General features: G+C 46.7%; 1 long non-coding RNA gene across 3 annotated transcripts in view; it reads left to right on the top strand.

Annotated features, from left to right (window-relative positions):
- The window catches only part of LOC134970404 (uncharacterized), a 458,298-nt gene that overhangs the window by 32,815 nt on the left and 403,952 nt on the right, over positions 1-21,531 (top strand). The window contains exon 1 of one of the 3 annotated variants that reach the window (XR_010189770.1): positions 13,238-13,289. The exons of the other annotated variants lie outside the window; for them this stretch is intronic. This is a non-coding gene — a long non-coding RNA (uncharacterized LOC134970404). Of the gene's footprint in view, positions 1-13,237; positions 13,290-21,531 lie in introns of those variants that run through there. 3 annotated transcript variants of the gene reach the window in all.

The following is a 21,531-nucleotide window of genomic DNA, read 5'->3' as shown; positions in this document are numbered from 1 at the left end:
TCCCCAGGGTTGGACTGGCCCAGAGGGATACAGGGGAAACCACCGGTGGGCCCTACTGCATGGGTGCCCACCCCCTCCTCTAGGGATCAGGTTCTAGACTGTGCTGTTACTAATCTAGTACATTATCTTGCATGCACTACAGTATTAACTGTATATATTTATCTAGGGGACCAACCCATGCAAAATGGTTAGGCAAACCAATGTGGCTGCTGGGCACACCCCATCAAAAGACTGGCCACACCCCTAAACATGGGCCTCTATCACTATATTCCCCCGGTGGGCCCTACATGGCCCAGCCCGACTCTGCTTGTCCCCAAAACAAAGTGGTGACTAATAGGGTGGGCAGGGAGGAGGGGACCTGGTACATAGGCCCCCTGGTGGTCGGCCTTTGCTCTATTTTGGGCTTTTCGTTCTGGAACTGCACTTAACTGTTCATATACAAGTCCTCATGCATGCTCAGGTGAATGAACCGCGGTACCACATAGTTGTATTTATTTATATATATTAATTGTACTGAGAATACTTCCTCCTTGTTGTATGTGAGGTCTACCACCAGCAGATCTCCAATTATCGGCCATCATTACAACTCTGGGGGGCGGGTGTCTTATTATTCCTAGTACCATGAACCAGGGTTCTAATGAACCTGCTCTCTTTAATCCTTTGCTTGTACAGTGTAACCGAGATAATGAGTGCTACTATGAGGAAATGTATGGCAAGCCCTTGCAGCCATCGAGGTGTTAATGCATCCACTAATGATCATAGGATTAAGTAATAATGCGTTTATTTTTGTTTAGATTTTACAGTCAGTGTAAGAAAAAAAAAACTCCGGTGTCAGCTCTTCCTTGGCACAGAAATGGCGTGTTAATGTCAATCACTCATTATCACATACTTGTGCTCCCAGGGACATTTCACGGTGATTGCAAATGTTATCCACCCGCGAAGATCGCGCTCACTTTCCAGTACAATGATTCTGCATCGTACGGCTGCTGAGGTCATTAGAGCAAATGTCTTTGGGTGCCTTTAGTAAAGTGTCCTGAGTAATAAATACTTCAGTATAAATCCCATATGTACAGGATTCATATAGGATACTGTATATAGGGCCTAATTCAATGTTGATTGCAAAAAAACATTTTCCTCTATTGGGCAAAACCATGCTGCACTGCAGGTGGGGCAGATGTAACATGTGCAGAGAGAGTTAGATTTGGGTGGGGTGTGTTCAAACTGATATCTAAATTGCTGTGTAAAAATAAAACAGCCGGTATTTACCCAGCACAGAAACAAAATAACCCACCCAAATCTAACTCTCTCTGCTCATGTTATATCTGCCCCCCCCCCCCCTCCCCAGTCCCTGTAGTGCACATCAGGAGTTGATGCCAATTGTGAGTACACATAAATAAACCAGGTCCTGAATAGGGTGAGAGCATTTCATGTACTCGCTCATGATAGGAGCTGACGCAGAGCTGGATAGAAATCAGACGCACATTGCTAAGAAAAAGCGGGCATGGAAATCTCTTATCGCCCATATGCAGAGCACCTGTAGCGTATGCGCCTGGTTTACTCCAAGTCATCATCGTCAGCAGTAACTTTTTTGCACCTGTCCCATATTAAGTGCAAAAAGTGCGAAACCCCTTACAGGCGTATTTTCGCTCGCGTTTGATTGGACACGATCTTCCCGTACTTTCCCAGAGAATGCCCTATTCAGCCTGTCCGGTCAGCAGTTCTAGAAGTGAGTAAACTGGGTATGACTCTGCAGTGCCGTACTCGCATGGGCCCACAAGTGCAAATGCAAGATAGCCAGATGACTGAATAGCAATCTTTGTAGAATGCCCACACAGCAATGCAGTGGCTCCCAAACTTTCTTGTATTATGATGCCCTAGAGCATCACCAGATTTTTTTTTCATGGCTTCCCTAGTCCAAACCTTTTTTTTTTTTTAATTCAGCAAGAATGATTAAATTACGTAAATTCTGCTCGCCTGTCCTCTTTAGGTTATGTGGTGGTGGAGGGGGTGGCACTCTGGTTTGTCCACAGATTTTATGATAGGTGAAACAAGTGCTGGTGGCTGTGAATCACATGGACCATTAATAATTTGATGTAGTCCTCCTGGGCCACCAAACATGTTACCCCTGCATGTTTGGGACTCACTGCCCCAATGTAAACCTCTGTGGATAACATGAAAATCTGGAACTGTTGTATAAACATCCTAGTAGTAATTGGTGTACCCCCTTCTTAAAGTAAACCTTAGTTACCTTCTAAAACTCAGTAAATAAAGACACAGAGACATGATTTTGGCAGAAAAATTGCTAGCTATTTATTTGACCCTAACCATAGCAAACCTGTGAATGGAAAATTTGTTAAGCTGCCGAATCAGCCGGCAAAATGGTGGCAGAAAAAAGAACGGCTCAATTAACTATTGGTAAGGTTAAATTATTAAACTGACCGAAACCGTCCAACACCTTATCAAAAACCGGTAATAGGTGTCAACACAACCCCCACAGTGACTTCCCACCGCTCCTGGGTGCCCTGCCGCTGCCTCCCGGATGGGTGGTCGAGCGGCCATTAAGTCGATGGAGGTGAGTGCACCTAAACCAAATAAACTGAAACTTACTACCTATATATAAGCGATACAACTACAAACTGCCGTTCTTTTCCGCCAATAAATAGCCAACGAATGAAAAACTAGCCAGCAATCAAAACGCCAATGCACTCCGCGTGATTTAAGACAACCTTCATCCCCATAGGGCGGGAGGGCGGGAAAGAGATTCAAGCAGCAAAGAGGCCTAAAATGGCCGCTGCAGTCTATATATATACCTCACCCTCCCCTTTTTCCTAAGGCTGTACTACCTCACTTCTGGGTACACCCCCTCACAGGATGTTTAACCCATTCCTCTCCTATGCAGTCAATTCTTTCTCCTTATGTTACAGGTCACGGATACAAAGCTTTATTGAAAGGCAGAGGTGCATAAGTAGGACTCAAGCAGTGTTATGGGGACTCTTGCAGCTAAATCTCCAAATCCCTCTGCAAATTCTGCAGGCTATTACATTTGACACTTTAAGGCTGCAGCGCCCGTATCTGTGTCTTTTGGTGGCATTTCTTCTACGACTCCCCCTACAAGCCATTCCCCGCTGTACAGCCGTGCGTCTGAGTGTGAGAGGGTGGAGATGCCCACTTTCAGCGTCTTAGACTCTGTGATACCACTTGGTATGTCTTTATACACGGCCATTGGTTGCACCATCGGATCTTGCAGTGGCTCCATGCTAGCTGCAGATCCTCCGCTTGATCATGGCCTCCAATGTGAACGGTTATATGTCTGAGTTTGCAACCACTTCAGGCACACACACCTGTGACACTCCTATAACACGCCCATAAAACAGACCCTCTCTATGCGTCCTCATAGTCACCAACCAGCAATGCCCAATACGTTTTAAGACCTTTTTGATGCCGCGTGTCTCAACCACAACTGCCACTGTATGAGTATGGGCTCTGGACACATGCGCGGTGCTACTTACACAAATTTGCACTAGAAAGAAAACTACCTTTCTTTGTCACCTTCTCTTTGTCATACACTGCCCAGGACTATTGTTGTGTTCCGGAACACCGTTCCTGAAGCTCTTTTCTAAAATGACGTCACCAGGAACGGCATTCCAGAATGTCTGCAGCCCAGCCCGGCACTTCCCTGCTGCTGCTTCCCCTGTGTCTGTGTGAGCCTGCCTGAGGGGAGGAGAGCGCAGCTCGTGTCTCACCTTCCCCTCGCTGTGTCCCGCCTCCGGGGTCCAATCAAAGTTCGCTGACCGGCAGCAGCGGCACCTGATTGTCTTTCATTGGCTCACAAGCCGGCACCATGGTACATATTGAGGGGAAGGAGAGATGCATGGTTGTGTCTATGTTGCCTTCGTGCAAAGGACCTGGACGTGACAAAACGAGTGGGCAGGAGACAACTTCCGCCCTTACAGTTCCTAAATGTTTTCTTCGTTCTCCGTTCGTTTGGGGTATTTTTTTTCTTTGCAGCATTGGACCCTCGCGGGCTCGCTTCGCTCGCCACGCATCGGGCTCGGTGTCTCTCTCCACTCCGCTTCGCTCGCCACACTTTTCTATTCCAAATAGATTGTGACATGGACCCAGGGGGTTATGGGAAAGGTCCTCTGCACGAAGAGAATCTAGACGCTACCAGAGATGCACACTAAGCTCTCCTCCCCTCAGGCAGGCTCACAGACAGGAAATACAGAGGCAGCAGCAAGAGGGGTGAGAACTACTACTGGGGTAACAGGCAATGCTACTGGGGGCATTATCTGTAAAAAAAAAAAAAAAAAGTTTATGCACCAATGTATGCCCTGCCCCTTTTTGTAGCTCCACCCACATCACTGCCCACTTCTGCTCTGCCCACAGTTCCTGAACTTATTTTCCTACAAAAATAGCACTGCCACTGCCTATACCTGTCATACACTGCCTATCCCTGCATCACCCACTGCCTGTCTCTTTGTCACCCATTGCCTCTGCCCGTCACCATCTTCCTGTTATCCCCATGACCCTCTGCCTCTCCCCGTAATCCACTGTCTCTCTCTATCACCCACTGCCTCTGCCCGTCACCATCTTCCTGTTATCCCCATGACCCTCTGCCTCTCCCAGTAATCCACTGTCTCTCTCTATCACCCACTGCCTATTCCCGTCACCTTTTTCTGTGTGGTATATTATGAATTTGGGGTCGGGTGGAGTCCATCTCCTCACATGCTGGGGGCCACCCAGCACAAGGCAAGGCAGCCCAGCATGTGTGGCGTCACCTCATGATGATTGCGGACACATCGACCCCTGCCTGCTTAGCCTGGCTGCGCTGGCAGGCGGTCTGCCGCCATTTTTTTTATCGGAGCAGCTGCGTGGGACATCATGCATCTGCCATAAAAACGCCTGTAACACGCCCCCGTTTTGGCCGCCACTCTCAATCGCCTTGGGACCGCATCTCTCCAGGATGTGGCCGCAAGGAGAAGGGTCGCACAAGCGCTCTGTGGCCAGTGCACATGCGCAGACAAGATGGATATGGCCACTGCGTATAGAATAGATGCGTGGCTGCGTTCTTCCCTGATTCCCTCCTTTGGCAATATTGGTACTTTTGGCCAATCTGCATGACTATCGTATAGTGCGTATTCCCGATCCCTCATTAACTGAATTGCCCTTTTGGATGTGCTGTACGTCCAGTGGGGCGATTCCATGGCTGACGCAGCATGTAACGGTACATTGCGCCGTGGTGCGTCAAGTCATGTAGTATGTACTCCTATACAATGTATTGTCACATTACATTGCCGCGTCGCACCGTCATTCAGGTGTGTACCCAGAAGTACAGGTACCTGGTCTCTTGTCCCGCTATTGGTCCTGGTATGGTTGTGGCTACAACCTCGGACGTCCCCAGGGGGAGGAGCAAGGCCAGAACATGTACCATCGCGGGCTTGCTTTGCTCGCCACGCTTTGGGCTCGGTGGGTCGCTCTGCTTCGCATCGCTCACCACCGGGTTACTAAAGGGAGTAGTTGATGGCATGGATAATGAAAGTACTATCCCACCGGCCTTCCTCCTGCCCCTGACGTCAGGGATCCTTTAGTCCACTTGGTTCTAGCAAATGGGCATCATTACCCCTAACAGCGCTCATTGAAACCAAGACCTTCCCTCTCCCATCCCAGGCTAGCCTGTCTCCCAAATATAACTACCCCTACACTAGTCACATTCCCCTGTACAGGCACTGAGATCCATGGTGGTCTACTGGCACAGGCTCAGCAGCACCACCTAATCTTCCCGTGTCACATTTGTACACGCTCCCTGGGCTTTTCTGTTTTCTTCAGGCTCTTTACTTCCCACACCAAGTGAGCGGGCAAGCTCGAGCAACCAATCAGAGAGGCTGATGTCATTGTGCAGATCACTAATTGGTTTCTGGCAGTGGTGGGAGCCGCCCCCTGGTAGGAGGAGCCTCTACCTGCACATTGCATTTTCCCGCACTCGCACTCCGTCCTCCCTGGCGGCTATCTTACTCCATAGAACAGCAGGGCAGGAACCGGGTATGGGTAGTTGGGTCGACTCAACTTAGGTTGACAGTCATTTGGTTGACCACTGAAGGTCGACATGTACTACGCCGACATGAGTTTTGGGATTTTTTTTGGTGTAGTTTTCTTTGTAAAGTGACTGGGAACCCCAATTAGTGCACCGTGTCCACCTGCATGGCTCGCTTCGCTCGCCATGCTTCGGGCACGGTGCCTCGCTCCGCTACCGCTGTGCTCAGCGCAGGTTACCATTCCCAATAGTAGTCCACGTGGATCGTTAAGTAAAAAAAAATTAATAAATTGTGAAAAACTCATGTCGACCATTTTCCATATTGACCTAATGACTATGTCAACCTAGTGATCATGTCGACCCAATGTATGTCGACATAACTCATGTCGACCTAATGACCGCCATCCATAAGGTTACCAATCCAATCGTAGTCCACGTGGATCGTCAAGTATGGGAAAATCCCCCCTAAAAAAGTGAAAACCGCATGTCGACCTTTTTGACTGTCGACCTAAGCTTTGTCGACCCAACGACTGTATCTCGCGGGAACCAGTGACAGTCACATAGGGAAACTGCTGACCACAGTGATTGTCCTGGCATGCATGTGTCTGTGCACTTATTTCTGTGTGTGTGTGTGTGTGTGTGTGTGTGTGTGTGTGTGTGTGTGTGTGTGTGTGTGTGTGTGTGTGTGTGTGTGTGTGTGTATACATATGTATATGTATGTATGTATATATATATATATATATATATATATATATATATGTATATGTATATGAGAGAGAGATTACTGGTCCGGCACTCAATGGTAGACAGCAAATAGAAAAAGGCGCTCCGGTGCCCTCCAGCCAGGCCGACAGCCCGTGTATACAGAAGGATGGAAATAAGGTGGCACTCAGGAGACTTGTACGTGGTGAAACCAACAGGTGCTTTTATCAACGTTTCGGGGATCGTGACCCCGTCTTCAGGACGGGGTCACGATCCCCGAAACGTTGATAAAAGCACCTGTTGGTTTCACCACGTACAAGTCTCCTGAGTGCAGCCTTATTTCCATCCTTATATATATATATACTGTGTGTGTAACTGTGTATTATGTATGTATGTATGTATGTATGTGTGTGTATATGTATATATATATGTGTGTGTATATATATATATATATATATATATATATATATATATATATATATATATATATAGTGATGAAAGAACGAGGCGGCACTCAGGAGACTCTGGTGAAGCGGTGAACTCTGTCAGGTGAGACTTTATCAACGTTTCGGGGTGCAAGCCCCCGTCGTCAGGACACACAGTGATCAAACAAGTGAAAAACACACTTTTAAATACACTTACCAGGCGAGCTTCCAGCCGTCCTCTCCTCGCCGCTGCCCGGCTTCCGGACTCAGCGCTTCCGGTCAGGTGACCCCGGTCCGTGACGCGAGCTCCCAGTGCCGTCATGCAGGGGGCGGGGGAGGCCGTTGCTATGGTGCGTGCTGTAAATACATGATGCATACAAACAAATCATCGTGCAGTTCTTAAGACATGACAGGCAATCTAGTGCCTGCCTGAAACATATCATTCATCTGTGGAAAAACTGTGTTATAATACACCCAGTGCCATAATTTAAATATTACAAGTCTAAAAACATTTGGGTACAACATATAAATACATAAAGTTTTTTGGCAGTTGGTTACACCTAATGAGTTCAGGAACCTATCTTATGGGAAAAGGCTGTTATAAACAGCTCCGCATGTGTTCTCTACTCCTTAAATATCAATGTTTAATTTACCATAATCAATGCTTCCAGGGGAGGAGGGGCTGTTAATCAGATCTGTCACTGGGAGCTAATCATCTTAGTTATACTTGTTCGATGGTCCCCAGGTTTCAAGCAAAACTGCTCATACCAAGAGTCTCATTGAGTCCTCTTGGTCTCAATGTGTCCAGTGCAATTATCCATTTGGTTTCCAATTGTAGGAGGCGCTTAGATCTATCACCCCCCCTAATGACCCTGTCAGACTATTATAGGGCAAAACAAATTCCGCGTGGGTTTAGGATCCACAACATGCCCACTATAGGCAGATACAGCATCCCTTTCTGTAAACGCTGGATTTCGGTGTTAAATAAGTGCTCCATGGACTTAATCCTCTTGGTGATAGAGGAATCCAAGAGAGAGCTGTCTCTGACCAAACAAAACATCACCAAGTTTGAATCAGAACACCTGGCCAGCTTGTCCACAGATACTACCACCAAATGGATGGACAAACTGACACAGCAATTAGAGCAATATCAACGCGAGTTGATTAAATACAAGAAAGACAAATTGGCCCGGGTACAGCAGGATTATTTACAACACAAAGTATACTCATGGTTGGGAGCTAATACACCGAAACAACAGCAAGGACCAAAGGGAGCATTCAGGAGAAGAACCAATGTGCGTTTCATCAGCACATCCGCCAGTGACACTGACGAGCCCAATACCAGCACAGGGACTGATGCCACGCAGGGGGGCCCTTTAGGGGCTCATACCCGGGCTGGAGGCAACGACAGAAGAACAAACCCACGAGGAGGGGCGGGCAGACGAGGCGGAGGGAGAGGATCAAAGACAGACAAAATGCCTCCGAAAGGAATGCGCAACTAATTTTCAATTTATCCTCCAGACCCCTTTCTCCTGAAGCCATAGGGGTATTAAGCAAGGGACTGTCATACGTTCCAACTCACACTCCTGATGAGATGCAATGGAAAATTGATAATTACCGGCTACAGAGAAAACTAAAATTACAAGAACATTATGGTAAAAACCCAAAGGCTGCTGACGGTACGGACAATTCACTGGCATCCCAGGTCTTACGGAAAATTAGACCTAAGTCAAGCTTTGAACCCGTATCGGTAAACCCCTCTATAAAAACTTTTTCACGGATGTTGGAGGGCACCTTGACAGAAGACCAGGGAAGAACCCGGTCTAATTTGACCAAAGATGAAAAGCTAGCCTTGAAGGAGTTAAGAACACGGGAGGATATAGTGATACGCGGAGCGGACAAGGGAGGAGCCATCGTTGTGATGGACAAAGATCAATACATGATGGAATGCACTAGATTACTGAGTGACACTTCAACGTATGCATGCCTGCCCAGGGATCCCACTCAACAATTTCATAAAGAGTTGGACACATTATTGACTGAGGCATTCAATCATGGCATCATATCTAATACAATATTGAGAGCATTGTCCAAACCACACCCGGTAGTCCCGCTATTCTATGTCATCCCTAAGATACACAAGGATGCACACAATCCCCCCGGCAGACCTATTATTTCTGCCCGGGGTTCATTGTGTGAGGCTACATCCATTTATTTGGATGCCTTCCTGCAGCCATGTATCCAACACACACACACCCACCTAAAGGATACCTCGACCCTGTTACGAAAATTTGAGGAACTTGGGACAGTACCGGACAGCACCTTACTGGCCACTCTAGATGTGTCCAGTCTGTACACCTGTATTCCCCACGAGATGGGGATACAGGCAGTAAAATCACTGATAACTAACAATGCATTGTATGATGGCCCAGAGATAGAGTTTTTTCTAAAACTATTAAGGTTCACGTTAACTCACAATTACTTTGTTCATGATAACAAATTTTACATTCAACTAACGGGGTGTGCGATGGGGTCCTGTGTGGCCCCGTCGTTCGCCAACGCATTTATGTGGGCAGTTGACCAAGATTTATTTCTTGGTCAGTCTGCTATCACACAGCATTTAACTTTGGCCCTCATTCCGAGTTGATCGGTCGGTATTTTTCATCGCATCGCAATGAAAATCCGCTTAGTACGCATGCGCAATATTCGCACTGCGACTGCGCCAAGTAATTTAACAATGAAGATAGTATTTTTACTCACGGCTTTTTCATCGCTCCGGCGATCGTAATGTGATTGACAGGAAATGGGTGTTACTGGGCGGAAACACTGCGTTTTATGGGCGTGTGGATAAAAACGCTACCGTTTCCCGAAAAAACGCAGGAGTGGCTGGAGAAACGGAGGAGTGGCTGGGCGAACGCTGGGTGTGTTTGTGACGTCAAACCAGGAACGACAAGCACTGAACTGATTGCACAGGCAGAGTAAGGTTGAAGTTACTCAGAAACTGCAAAGTAGTTTGTAATCGCAATATTGCGAATACATCGGTCGCAATTTTAAGAAGCTAAGATACACTCCCAGTAGGCGTAGGCTTAGCGTGTGTAACTCTGCTAAATTCGCCTTGCGACCTATCAACTCGGAATGAGGGCCTTTATATCTCCGTTACATAGACGACCTGTTGATTTTCTGGTCAGGGCCACAACACATTCTGGAAGAATGGATTGAAGTTCATAATAAGTCTTCCAGCCCAGTCAAACTAACTATGACTGTGGACCCACAGCAGATAGATTTCCTTGATGTACATATCGCAATCGGAGACAGCAAAATCAATACATCTATGTACACTAAAAGCACTGACCGCAACACTCTGTTGCGGTATGACAGTTTTCATCCAAGGGCTACAATTAACAGTTTGCCCTATTCACAGATGTTAAGGGTATGCAGGATCAATAGTGATCCACAGGCTAGGGATCAACAGCTGGACGAGATGCACACTAAGTTTAAGGATCGGGGGTACCCTGACAAGTTACTACGTGGGGCTAGGGCTAAAGCCATTAGGTTGCCAAGGCAACAACTGTTAGCCGAACGGGACCCAATTACTAAAGAGAAAAGGGTCCCCTGGGTCAACCAGTTTAACACATCTAGTAGACACACCAGTAGAAGAGCTAAGGAACTCTGGCCAATCCTAAATACCGACCCTGAGCTAAAAATGTTTAAAGACACCAAACTGATGCCGTGTTATACCAGGAGCCGGAACATCAGAAGCTTAGTGGTTAAAACTGATGTGGCTAAAAAACCAAGAACAGAAGGTAGTTTAATCAGGTCCAGAAAGGGATGTTACAGGTGTGGGTGTACCACATGCAATTTCCTGGTTCCGGGGGATTCGTTCAAACATCCCTATTCGGGTAAGACCATTAAATTAAAGGATGCCTACACGTGCAATTCCAAATTTGTGGTATATCTCTTGTCTTGCCCATGTGGATTACACTACGTGGGCAAGACAGAGTGTACATTCAAAGTTAGGATGACACAACATAGATCTGCCATTAGGGCAGCATTAATATCAGGAACCAGTGAGCAACCGGTAGCAAGGCACTGTCACGATCCGGGTATCTGGACGCCATTTCTTACCCATCAGATGCCTCCTAAGGTTGGCTCAGCGCTCCAGGACCGGATCCCATCTGTTATCCTGATGTTTACATTCCTGTATCCTCTCCTGTCACTCTGAGACGCGGTCACAGTAAACGCCATATTACACCTGGCATGGCGTCTCCCGCGGCCTCCGCCGCCGTCCCTGAGCTTCTGCATGCAGAGTGTCTGAGTGGCGATTACGTCAGCCGCGGCCTCCGCTGTGTCCGCGTGGTTGGATGTGCACCTGTCAGCTTGGCGCCTCCTGTCTCCGGTGGCCGGCGCCGCCATTACTGTTTTCATTACCACATGGATTACAAACCAAACCTCCCTCCAAGTGTCTGCATGGGCGCAGCCATCTTGGATTCTGTCAGCTGATCATTTCCACCAATCTGTTCTCAGTATTGATAATCTGCATAATTGCCTAGCCAACCCCTTCCTTGCTGCAGGTATAAATACACTGTGCCTGAGCAAGGAAGGCGTCAGTGCTTTGGTTGTCAAACCTAGTTCCAGTTTGTCTCTCTTCTGTGAATGTCTTCCAGGTTCCAGCTCCTGTCTCCAGACTTCTGCTATAGAGACCCGCACCAGCATTCCATCTGCGGTGTAGCCTGACTCTCCGATCCATTCTGGACTCACCTGTTTCCAGCTACAACATCACCTGCTTCCAGCTCAGCTTCCAGCAGTGTACAGCTTCTCTTAAAGGGCCGGTGTCCTTTCTGCAGTTTACCACTCTCCACCGGTATTATTATTTCTCCGCTCTCAAATTCTACATTTCATCTACATTGCATCGCTCTCAAGCTTTATTTATTATTTAACTGGTTCCAGCCAGTATCCACTCCGTGCCAACACCTGTCTGGTTCTAACCAGTACCCACAGCAGCATTTTATCTACAGCAGTCCAGCTTTCCCTGGAACACCAGCTGGTACGACCCTGGGCTTTCCTCATTGCTACAGTTGAGCCTGGTAAGGACTTTCCAACTTGCAGATAATAAGAACTGTCTCATACCACCAGAGCTCTGTGGCCCCTGCCACCCTGTAGTACCCAGGAACTGTATTATTATTTCTCTGCTGATTTTTATGTTACTTTTTACTGCTACTGTGATGCATGGAGTTTGTCATAAATAAATATCATTGACTTTTACTCAAGTTGTCGTGGTCACGCCTTCGGGCGGTTTCTCTTCATGTTACTTACATGTCCAGGGGTCTGATACAACCTCCCAGGTTCCGGTACATCTCAGCCCCTACAACTGAGGCTGCCTTCCGTCAGCTCAGGCCCTCAGTTGTGACAGGCACTTTGCCACTGCCAAACATTCACTCTCAGCACTAAGGTATCGGATTGTGGACCAGGTGCGGTTTTCCATTAGGGGGGGTGATAGATCTAAGCGCCTCCTACAATTGGAAACCAAATGGATAATTGCACTGGACACATTGAGACCAAGAGGACTCAATGAGACTCTTGGTATGAGCAGTTTTGCTTGAAACCTGGGGACCATCGAACAAGTATAACTAAGATGATTAGCTCCCAGTGACAGATCTGATTAACAGCCCCTCCTCCCCCGGAAGCATTGATTATGGTAAATTAAACATTGATATTTAAGGAGTAGAGAACACATGCGGAGCTGTTTATAACGGCCTTTTCCCATAAGATAGGTTCCTGAACTCATTAGGTGTAACCAACTGCCAAAAAACTTTATGTATTTATATGTTGTACCCAAATGTTTTTAGACTTGTAATATTTAAATTATGGCACTGGGTGTATTATAACACAGTTTTTCCACAGATGAATGATATGTTTCAGGCAGGCACTAGATTGCCTGTCATGTCTTAAGAACTGCACGATGATTTGTTTGTATGCATCATGTATTTACAGCACGCACCATAGCAACGGCCTCCCCCGCCCCCTGCATGACGGCACTGGGAGCTCGCGTCACGGACCGGGGTCACCTGACCGGAAGCGCTGAGTCCGGAAGCCGGGCAGCGGCGAGGAGAGGACGGCTGGAAGCGCGCCTGGTAAGTGTATTTAAAAGTGTGTTTTTCACTTGTTTGATCACTGTGTGTCCTGACGACGGGGGCTTGCACCCCGAAACGTTGATAAAGTCTCACCTGACAGAGTTCACCGCTTCACCAGAGTCTCCTGAGTGCCGCCTCGTTCTTTCATCACCATATATATGCAGACTGCTGGGTCTGTCTGGGAGGGCACCGGAGCGTGAGCCTTGCTCAATTAGCCCACGGGAGAGTGCCAGACATATTTCTTCTATCTATATATATATATATATATATATATATATATATATATATATATATATATATATAATATATATAGAGAGAGAGAACGAGATGAGAGGCACTCAAGCGACAAACATTGAAAATGGAGTAAAATCCGAAACGTTGCATTACCACTTGTGGTGTCTGCTTCTTCGTTTATACAAGACCGCTGAGTGCCTCTCATCTCGTTCTCTATATCCTCTCATATATATATGGCTTAATTAGGTGTAGGTCACATGATTGTATACAGACTAGCTATTCTACCCGTTCCTCGCACGGGAGTTTCTGATTTTCACGGTTGTAAATATAAATGAGTGTTAAAAATGTGGTAAATCTACAGATCGAGCCGCGTGGCTGTATCGCAGATGGGGGCGCGCGGTGTGCATAGGCGCACATGTGCTGGGAAGTGTAAAAAGACACTCCCATTCACGTTGAATGGGGCGCGTGTGTGTCTACGATGCCATTCGTCCCTGGAAGTTGCACCTCGCACAGGCGACTAGGCACAGATGGAGCCACGCGCATAGAGATGTAAATTTGAGACGTCTTAATGTAAGTAAATATGAATCCATGGTTCTTGGCGTTACCCGAGGAGCTACCGTAACAGATACGGTAAAGAGTGACAGGACCATTTTTGTAGTTTATTAAATTCTACACACTGGAGGTGCAATCCTAATATTGATCCGATTGTCCGTTTGGGCGTTATTGTTCACGCAAGGCAAGGCACGCATCGGTAATGACGTCATCATGTCAATCCCCTTTTCATCCCGTAGGGGAGGTTTGTTAAAGCCTAATTACGTTGTTTTCCTGTTTCCCACCTGAAGAATATCGATGCAAAATTTCAGTTTCCTAACATATCGGGAAGTAAGAGAATTAGTGATGAGTGCCAAAATTAAAAGTATGAAATTAACGCATGACAATGATCATATGCCATTGACATAAAAACCATGATATACTGCATGTCAAGTCTAAACTGTGGTGTGTGTACATGTATGTATGTATGTATGTATGTATGTATGTATATGTCTCTCTCTCTCTTTACCTTTCTTTCTTTCTTTCTTTCTTTCTTTCTTTCGGTCATTCCGAGTTGTTCGCTCATTGCAGATTTTCGCAACGGAGCGATTAATGCGAAAATGCGCATGCACATGGTACGCAGTGCGCAAGCGCTAAGTATTTTATCTCAAAACTTAGTAGATTTACTCACGGCAGAACAAAGAATTTCCATTGTTGAAGTGATCGGAGTGTGATTGACAGGAAGTGGGTGTTTCTGGGTGGAAACTCAGCGTTTTCACAGCGTTTGTGGGAAAAAACGCAGGCGTGCCAGAGAAAAACGCGGGGGGTGGCTGGAGAAACGGTGGAGTGGCTGGCCGAACGCAGGGCGTGTTTGTGACGTCAAACCAGGAACGAAACTGACTGAACTGATCGCTAATCGTGAGTAGGACCGGAGCTACTCAGAAACTGCTAAGAATTATTTATTCGCAATTCTGCTAATCTTTCGTTCGCAATTCTGCTAAGCGAAGATACACTCCCAGAGGGCGGCGGCCTAGCGTGTGCAATGCTGCTAAAATCTGCTAGCGAGCGAACAACTCGGAATCACCCCCTCTCTCTCTCTTCTGCTCTCTCTCTCTCTCTCTCTCTCTCTCTCTCTCTAGAGACGCTGGGCATCATCTTTGACCGAACAGGAATTACTTTTAAATATGTTTAAAATCGAAGATTAAGCGCAGCGGTCAAAAAAAAAAATGCACCTGCTGCACCATAGCGGTGTGTATACAGATTCAGACTCATCCATACACAGTTGTTCAATTGTCGGAATTGAAATGAATTAGTGCAACGCTTTGTGGCTAAGACGCATATTCGAGTGAAAAAGAGACCTGGAACAGGACCTGGTGTGCTGTGAAAGGGCCATTTGGCGCGACTACGGCAATAGTGTATGAGAACACATTCTGTATTTCCATGCGTTAGAAAAATAGAGATCCAATAATTACTACTGCCATTCCATTGATTTTGCATACTGAATAAATTGTTATTGGCCCCCATACAGTAATCTATGTGAAAATGTTGTCTCCCTCTTAGTCAAGATGGCTTTTGAGCAGTGTCGCCTATCTGAGCTGCGTCGATCAAATCTGCTAAAACCACACGCAGATTGCGTTAATCTGTGCGATTACAGCCTTTTTCAGTTTGCAGAATAACAAATTCTGCAGTTTGGAGATGATTACCGCTGATGATATGTGGTGGTTTGTAGAAAAAATAAAAAAAGACACCGCGCCCAAAGCGGGGTGAGCAAAGCGTTTCAACAAATGGTGGTCCCAGATGAAAAAAAACTATCCACACTAACCCCAAACATGCAAAAAAATATATATGCGTTGACCATTTTTGTGTTGACCTTTTTGTCCATGTTGCGACCTTTTGTCTGTCTGCCATATGGGGTTGACCTAATGTCTGTAGATCTTGTATACCACACCTGGCCTGCCCATGCACAGTGAAGCCTGGTGTTAGGCATCATTGTGCATGCTTCAACCACATCTCATGCCCCGTTTCTCTTGCCATGTGTGGAACTGGTTCATGGGCAGTGACACCACATTCTGGGCCTCACAGTACATTTGCTGGTCTCTTAGAGGACCTTGGTAGGTACAGGTAGTACACTGATATCACCGGGCCCTCTCCCAAATATTATTGATGGGCGTTGCCATGTTCCACCCCTAGTTGGCAGTGGTGGGCATTGGGGTGCGGCAGAGCCTTTCCTGTCATACTAACGTTTTAGCCAGAGATTTGACTGTATAAAGTATTTGAAAAATACAAAGAATATGATAGAAATATCTTATTTGTAGACTACAGTATTCTAATCATTTTTACAGTCAAACTCAGCAGTATATACTGCTACACCTGTCTATAGTGCCCACCAGAGGCGGAACTACCGGCAGTGCAAGCAGTGCGTTGCACTGGGGCCCGCCTCTGTCCAGGGGCCCAAGCATGTAATGAGTCAAAGTGACTCATTACATGCCGCTGTGCACTGCAGGCAACCGCTGCCCGCAGCGCACAGCCGCCCGGAGAGGAGAGGAGCAGCGGCACGGACGGGGGAAGGAGGAGGAGGGAGGTGAAGGAGGGAGCCGCAGCAGCGCTTTGTTACTGGTGGAGGCGCTGCTGCTGCTGCCCCTCTGCTTCACTATAGGCTGTCTTCCGAGAACAGCCTATAGGGAAGCAGAGGGGCAGCAGCAGCAGCGCCTCCACCAGTAACAAAGCGCTGCTGCGGCTCCCTTCTTCACCTCCGTCCTCCACCTCCTCTACTGCCCGGGAATCGTCTGACGCGGCTGCACCGAGGAGCCTGAGCCGGCGGAGAGGGTAAGTATAATTCTTCTTTCTTTCTTTTTCTCTTTTTCTTTCTCTTTCTTTTTTCTTGGGCCTGCCTGCCGCTATGTGTAAAAATGGGGGACTGCCTGCCGCTATGTGTAAAAAGGGGAATCAGCCTGCCGCAATGTGTAAAAAGGGGGGACAGCCTGACGTAATGTGTAAAAAGGTGGAATCAGCCTGCCGCAATGTGTAAAAAGGGGGGACTGCCTGACGTAATGTGTATAAAGGGGGAATCAGCCTGCCGCAATGTGTAAAAATGGGGGACTGCCTGACGTAATGTGTAAAAAGGGGGAATCAGCCTGCCGCAATGTGTAAAAAGGGGGGACTGCCTGACGTAATGTGTAAAAAGGGGGAATCAGCCTGCCGCAATGTGTAAAAATGGGGGCCTGCCTGCCGCTATGTGTAAAAATGGGGGACTGCCTGCCGCTATGTGTAAAAAGGGGAATCAGCCTGCCGCAATGTGTAAAAAGGGGGGACAGCCTGACTTAATGTGTAAAAAGGTGGAATCAGCCTGCCGCAATGTGTAAAAAGGGGGGACTGCCTGACGTAATGTGTAAAAAGGGGGAATCAGCCTGCCGCAATGTGTAAAAATGGGGGACTGCCTGCCGCTATGTGTAAAAAGGGGTAATCTGCCTGCCGCTATGTGTAAAAAGGGGTAATCTGCCTGCCGCAATGTGTAAAAATGGGGAATCAGCCTGCCGCAATGTGTAAAAATGGGGGACTGCCTGCCGCTATGTGTAAAAAGGGGTAATCTGCCTGCCGCAATGTGTAAAAATGGGGAATCTGCCTGCCGTAATGTGTAAAAATGGGGACGCTGTCTGCCGTAATGTGTAAAAAGGGGACGCTGTCTGCCGTAATGTGTAAAAAGGGGACGCTGTCTGCCGTTATGTGTAAAAAGGGGATGCTGTCTGCCGTAATGTGTTACAAGGGCACGCTGTCTGCCGTTATGTGTAAAAAGTGTACGCTGTCTGCCGCTATGTGTAACAAGGGCACACGGTCTGCCGTTATGTGTAAAAAGGGCACGCTGTCTGCCGTTGTGTAAAAAGGGCACGCTGTCTGCCGTTATGTGTAAAAAGGGCACGCTGTCTGCCGTTATGTGTAAAAAGTGCACGCTGTCTGCTGTAATGTGTAAAAAGAGGAATCTGTCCGCTGTAAGGTGTAAAAGGGTCTCTACCTGGTGTAGTGGTGCTACTGTGCGGCGTAATTTGAATAATGGAGACTACTGTGTACCGTTTTATGAATTGGTATTATTTTGTGGCCACACCCCTTCCCCACAAAGCCACGCCACTATGTATTTTTGCGCGCGCATACGGCGCGCACTGCCCCTGTTTTGCATGCAGGGGTGGGGCTCCGATGCCGTTTCTTGCACACAGTGCTAAAATGTCTAGTTACGGCACTGTTGCTAGGTATCCATTTCTCTGGCCCTGAGCAGGTCCCCCTCACCAGATCCTCTCCAGGGGTGAGGGGGTGGACTTGGATGGGATGTGTGTGTGTGGGGGGGGGGGCAAAGCATTTTGTCGCACCTGGGCCCACCGCTCGCTAGTTCCGCCACTGGTGCCCACATGAATCCTTTGGCTCATATATTGCATGTAAATCTGGCTCTGGTGCTAGCCAGTGCCTCCTGAGCCATTTACCTCACTGCACGTCCCTGGTGGTTGGTAGAGTAGAGGTGGCTCATTTGGTCTGTGTGCTGGGGCATAGCCAGAACTTTGTGGGCTCCATAGCAACATTTTGAAGGGCCCCCCATCCCAATGCTTCTAGAGAGACACTTTTCTGCAGCAGTTGTTCATTTTATGCCCTATAATAGTGCCCTAGTTCATTGTCTGAACCATAGTAGAGGCGTATTTAATGTTATGCCCCATAGTAGTGCCCTAGTTTCTTTTATGAATCACAGTAGTGCTTAAGTTCACCCTATGTCACATTTCAGAGCTGCCAGTACACATTATGCCGCACAGTACCCCCAATTCACATTATGATATATTGTGCCTCATTACAGTGCCCCGGTTCTATTATATAACAGTAAAATGCCCTCCAGTTAATTTTATACCACACTACATTGAGCAGGTCCAGGGGCAAACCTAGATATATTGCAGGCCCCAAGGAAAAAGTTTGAAAGGACCCCTACGTACCACCCAATGCGAAAAATGTATATAACACATGTAACTATGACTGGGAAGGTGGCCCCTCTCAGCTCTGGGCCCCATAGCAGCTGCACTGCCTGCACCTATGGTAGCTTCACCCTGTATATAACACATGTAACTGTGACAGGGAAGGTGGCCCCTCTCAGCTCTGGGCCCCATAGCAGCTGCACTCCCTGCACCTATGGTAGCTACACCCTGTATATAACACATGTAACTATGACTGGGAAGGTGGCCCCTCTCAGCTCTGGGCCCCATAGCTCTGCACTCCCTGCACCTATGGTAGCTACACCCCTGTATATAACACATGTAACTGTTACAGGGAAGGTGGCCCCTCTCAGCTCTGGGCCCCATAGCAGCTGCACTGCCTGCACCTATGGTCTGTGTGTGTGTTTGGGGGTGGAGTGTTGATTGAATTAACATGAGCATGCCCAGTCATTCTGAAAAGTTGGCTGCTATGCTCTCTGACACTGGTCGCTCTAGTCTGCCGGGCTTCATAGTGATCGCACATTTGATGGCACTATTGAATATGAGGCTTTGGGTAGGTCAGTAACCTTCACACTTAAGGTTGGTACACACTTAGCAATATATAGTAAACTATATCGCTCATTTCCCCCTTCCTGTGCGATATAGTGTGTATGCCGCCGCCGAGCGATGCGCGGGTCTTTAACAACCCTTGGTCTCAGCCGCGCATGCAGCTCAATTTGGACTCATCGTCCCAAGATGCTGCGGCCCCGGCATTACGTCGCTGTGCAATATCATTAGTGATATTGCACAGTGTGTATTCCCCACCGACGGGTGGCCCGGGAGGGGAAAACGCTAGACGCTGACGCTCACCGAGCACATGGCCTAGTGTGTACCCACCTTTAGATAATGCTGATGGATTTATTTGTCTTTATTTTTTTTAAGACAAAATATTTTGCCCCACTGGCATAATAAACCTATCCATTCCCACGCAATCTACAGAGGACAGATATTCACAGAAACCACGTCATTGTATAGAATAACATTGATAGAAGCAACAACTGCTGCGATCTACTGTATAGTAGATGATAATATCGTTTCACGGATCTGAATGGGTTAAAGTGGACCCGGGAGCTGGAATCCGCAACTCCTTTGGCTGTGCCCACTGTTTGGGACGTCTGCATAGTCCGTCGGACCTGTTTGATGTTTGCAAACTCACAGATGGAACTGATTTCCTCTGCGTTCAAAAGTGTAAACGATACAGCGCATTAGAGAGTATTATACAACCTGATGACATTTTAGTGGTGTCAGTGAGAAAGTTACTGAAGAAAAAAAAAATAGAAAAAGTTATTATCACGTGTGTGTTTATTTATGTATGTGTGTGTATGTATATATATGTGTATATATATGTGTGTGTGTGTGTGTGTGTGTGTGTGTGTGTGTATGTGTATATATATATATATATATATATATATGATATGTGTTTGTATATACACACACATAATTATATATATATAATATATATATATATATATATATATAATATGTGTTTGTATACACACACACATAATTATATATATATATATATATATATATGAGTCCAGCAATGTGGGGGTGCACTCATTTCAACAAGAAGTCTTCAACCGCTCCAATTTCCACAATAGCTTTATTATAGTCGATATCAGGCTTATTGTTGTCGACGTTTCGATCCTGCATCAAGGATCTTTATCAAGACAAGCTTCCATACATAGAGTTATTTGAAAGCGTCATACACTGATCATATAGGGATATCAGCATGTTTAATTCAGACAGTCTCCTATATATATATATATATATATATATATATATATATATATATATATATATATAGTCTAAGGTTGGAGTGAATTTACACTAGTAACACAATACATAGCTGATACATAATGTGGAGAAGTGATTAGAATTCCATTTTGTGTGTGATTGTAGTGGGGGCGTCGGCGGGGGGTTTGTCATCATGTTTCCTACTGTTCATTGTCCTACGGAACAACTTCAGGATTTTTGCTGGTTACATTTATTGTTAATGACAAAAGTAACCTTCACTTTTGTGTGGTTTCCTGTCCACATTTGGACGGCTTTCAGCCCTCTCTCCTCCGATAGGAAATGCAATCTGAGCAGCAGAGAAACACAGAGCTCATATTGTAGTTTAATTGACCTTCAGTGTCGTTCATCTAAGCCTGGCGCGTGTGCCGCGGGGTCTCCGCTCCCCAACAGGAAAGAATAAACCTTGATTCAGATTGTAGTAAATTCATCAAATATGCTTCTCCGAGCCTGTTCCCTGCCATCTGATCTCTATAAACCAAATTATTGCTGGCTAGAGTACAAGACCAGAGGCGCCTGGGGCTAACCTATAATTAATGCCAAATGCCTGTGACAATGGGCTGATCATAGAAAAAGAATAGACATTTCTAAGTAGTTCTTTTATTTAATTTACAAAATGCAAACTGACTATACTTAGCGTATTTATATAGATGCGAGAGATAAGCCGACTATGCAGACCTGGG

This window comes from Pseudophryne corroboree, chromosome 11, assembly GCF_028390025.1.
Source record: "Pseudophryne corroboree isolate aPseCor3 chromosome 11, aPseCor3.hap2, whole genome shotgun sequence".
Classification (NCBI taxonomy): Eukaryota; Metazoa; Chordata; class Amphibia; order Anura; family Myobatrachidae; genus Pseudophryne; species Pseudophryne corroboree.
The sequence above is the reverse complement of the archived record's forward strand: the minus strand, read 5'-3'. Positions and strand labels throughout refer to the sequence as shown.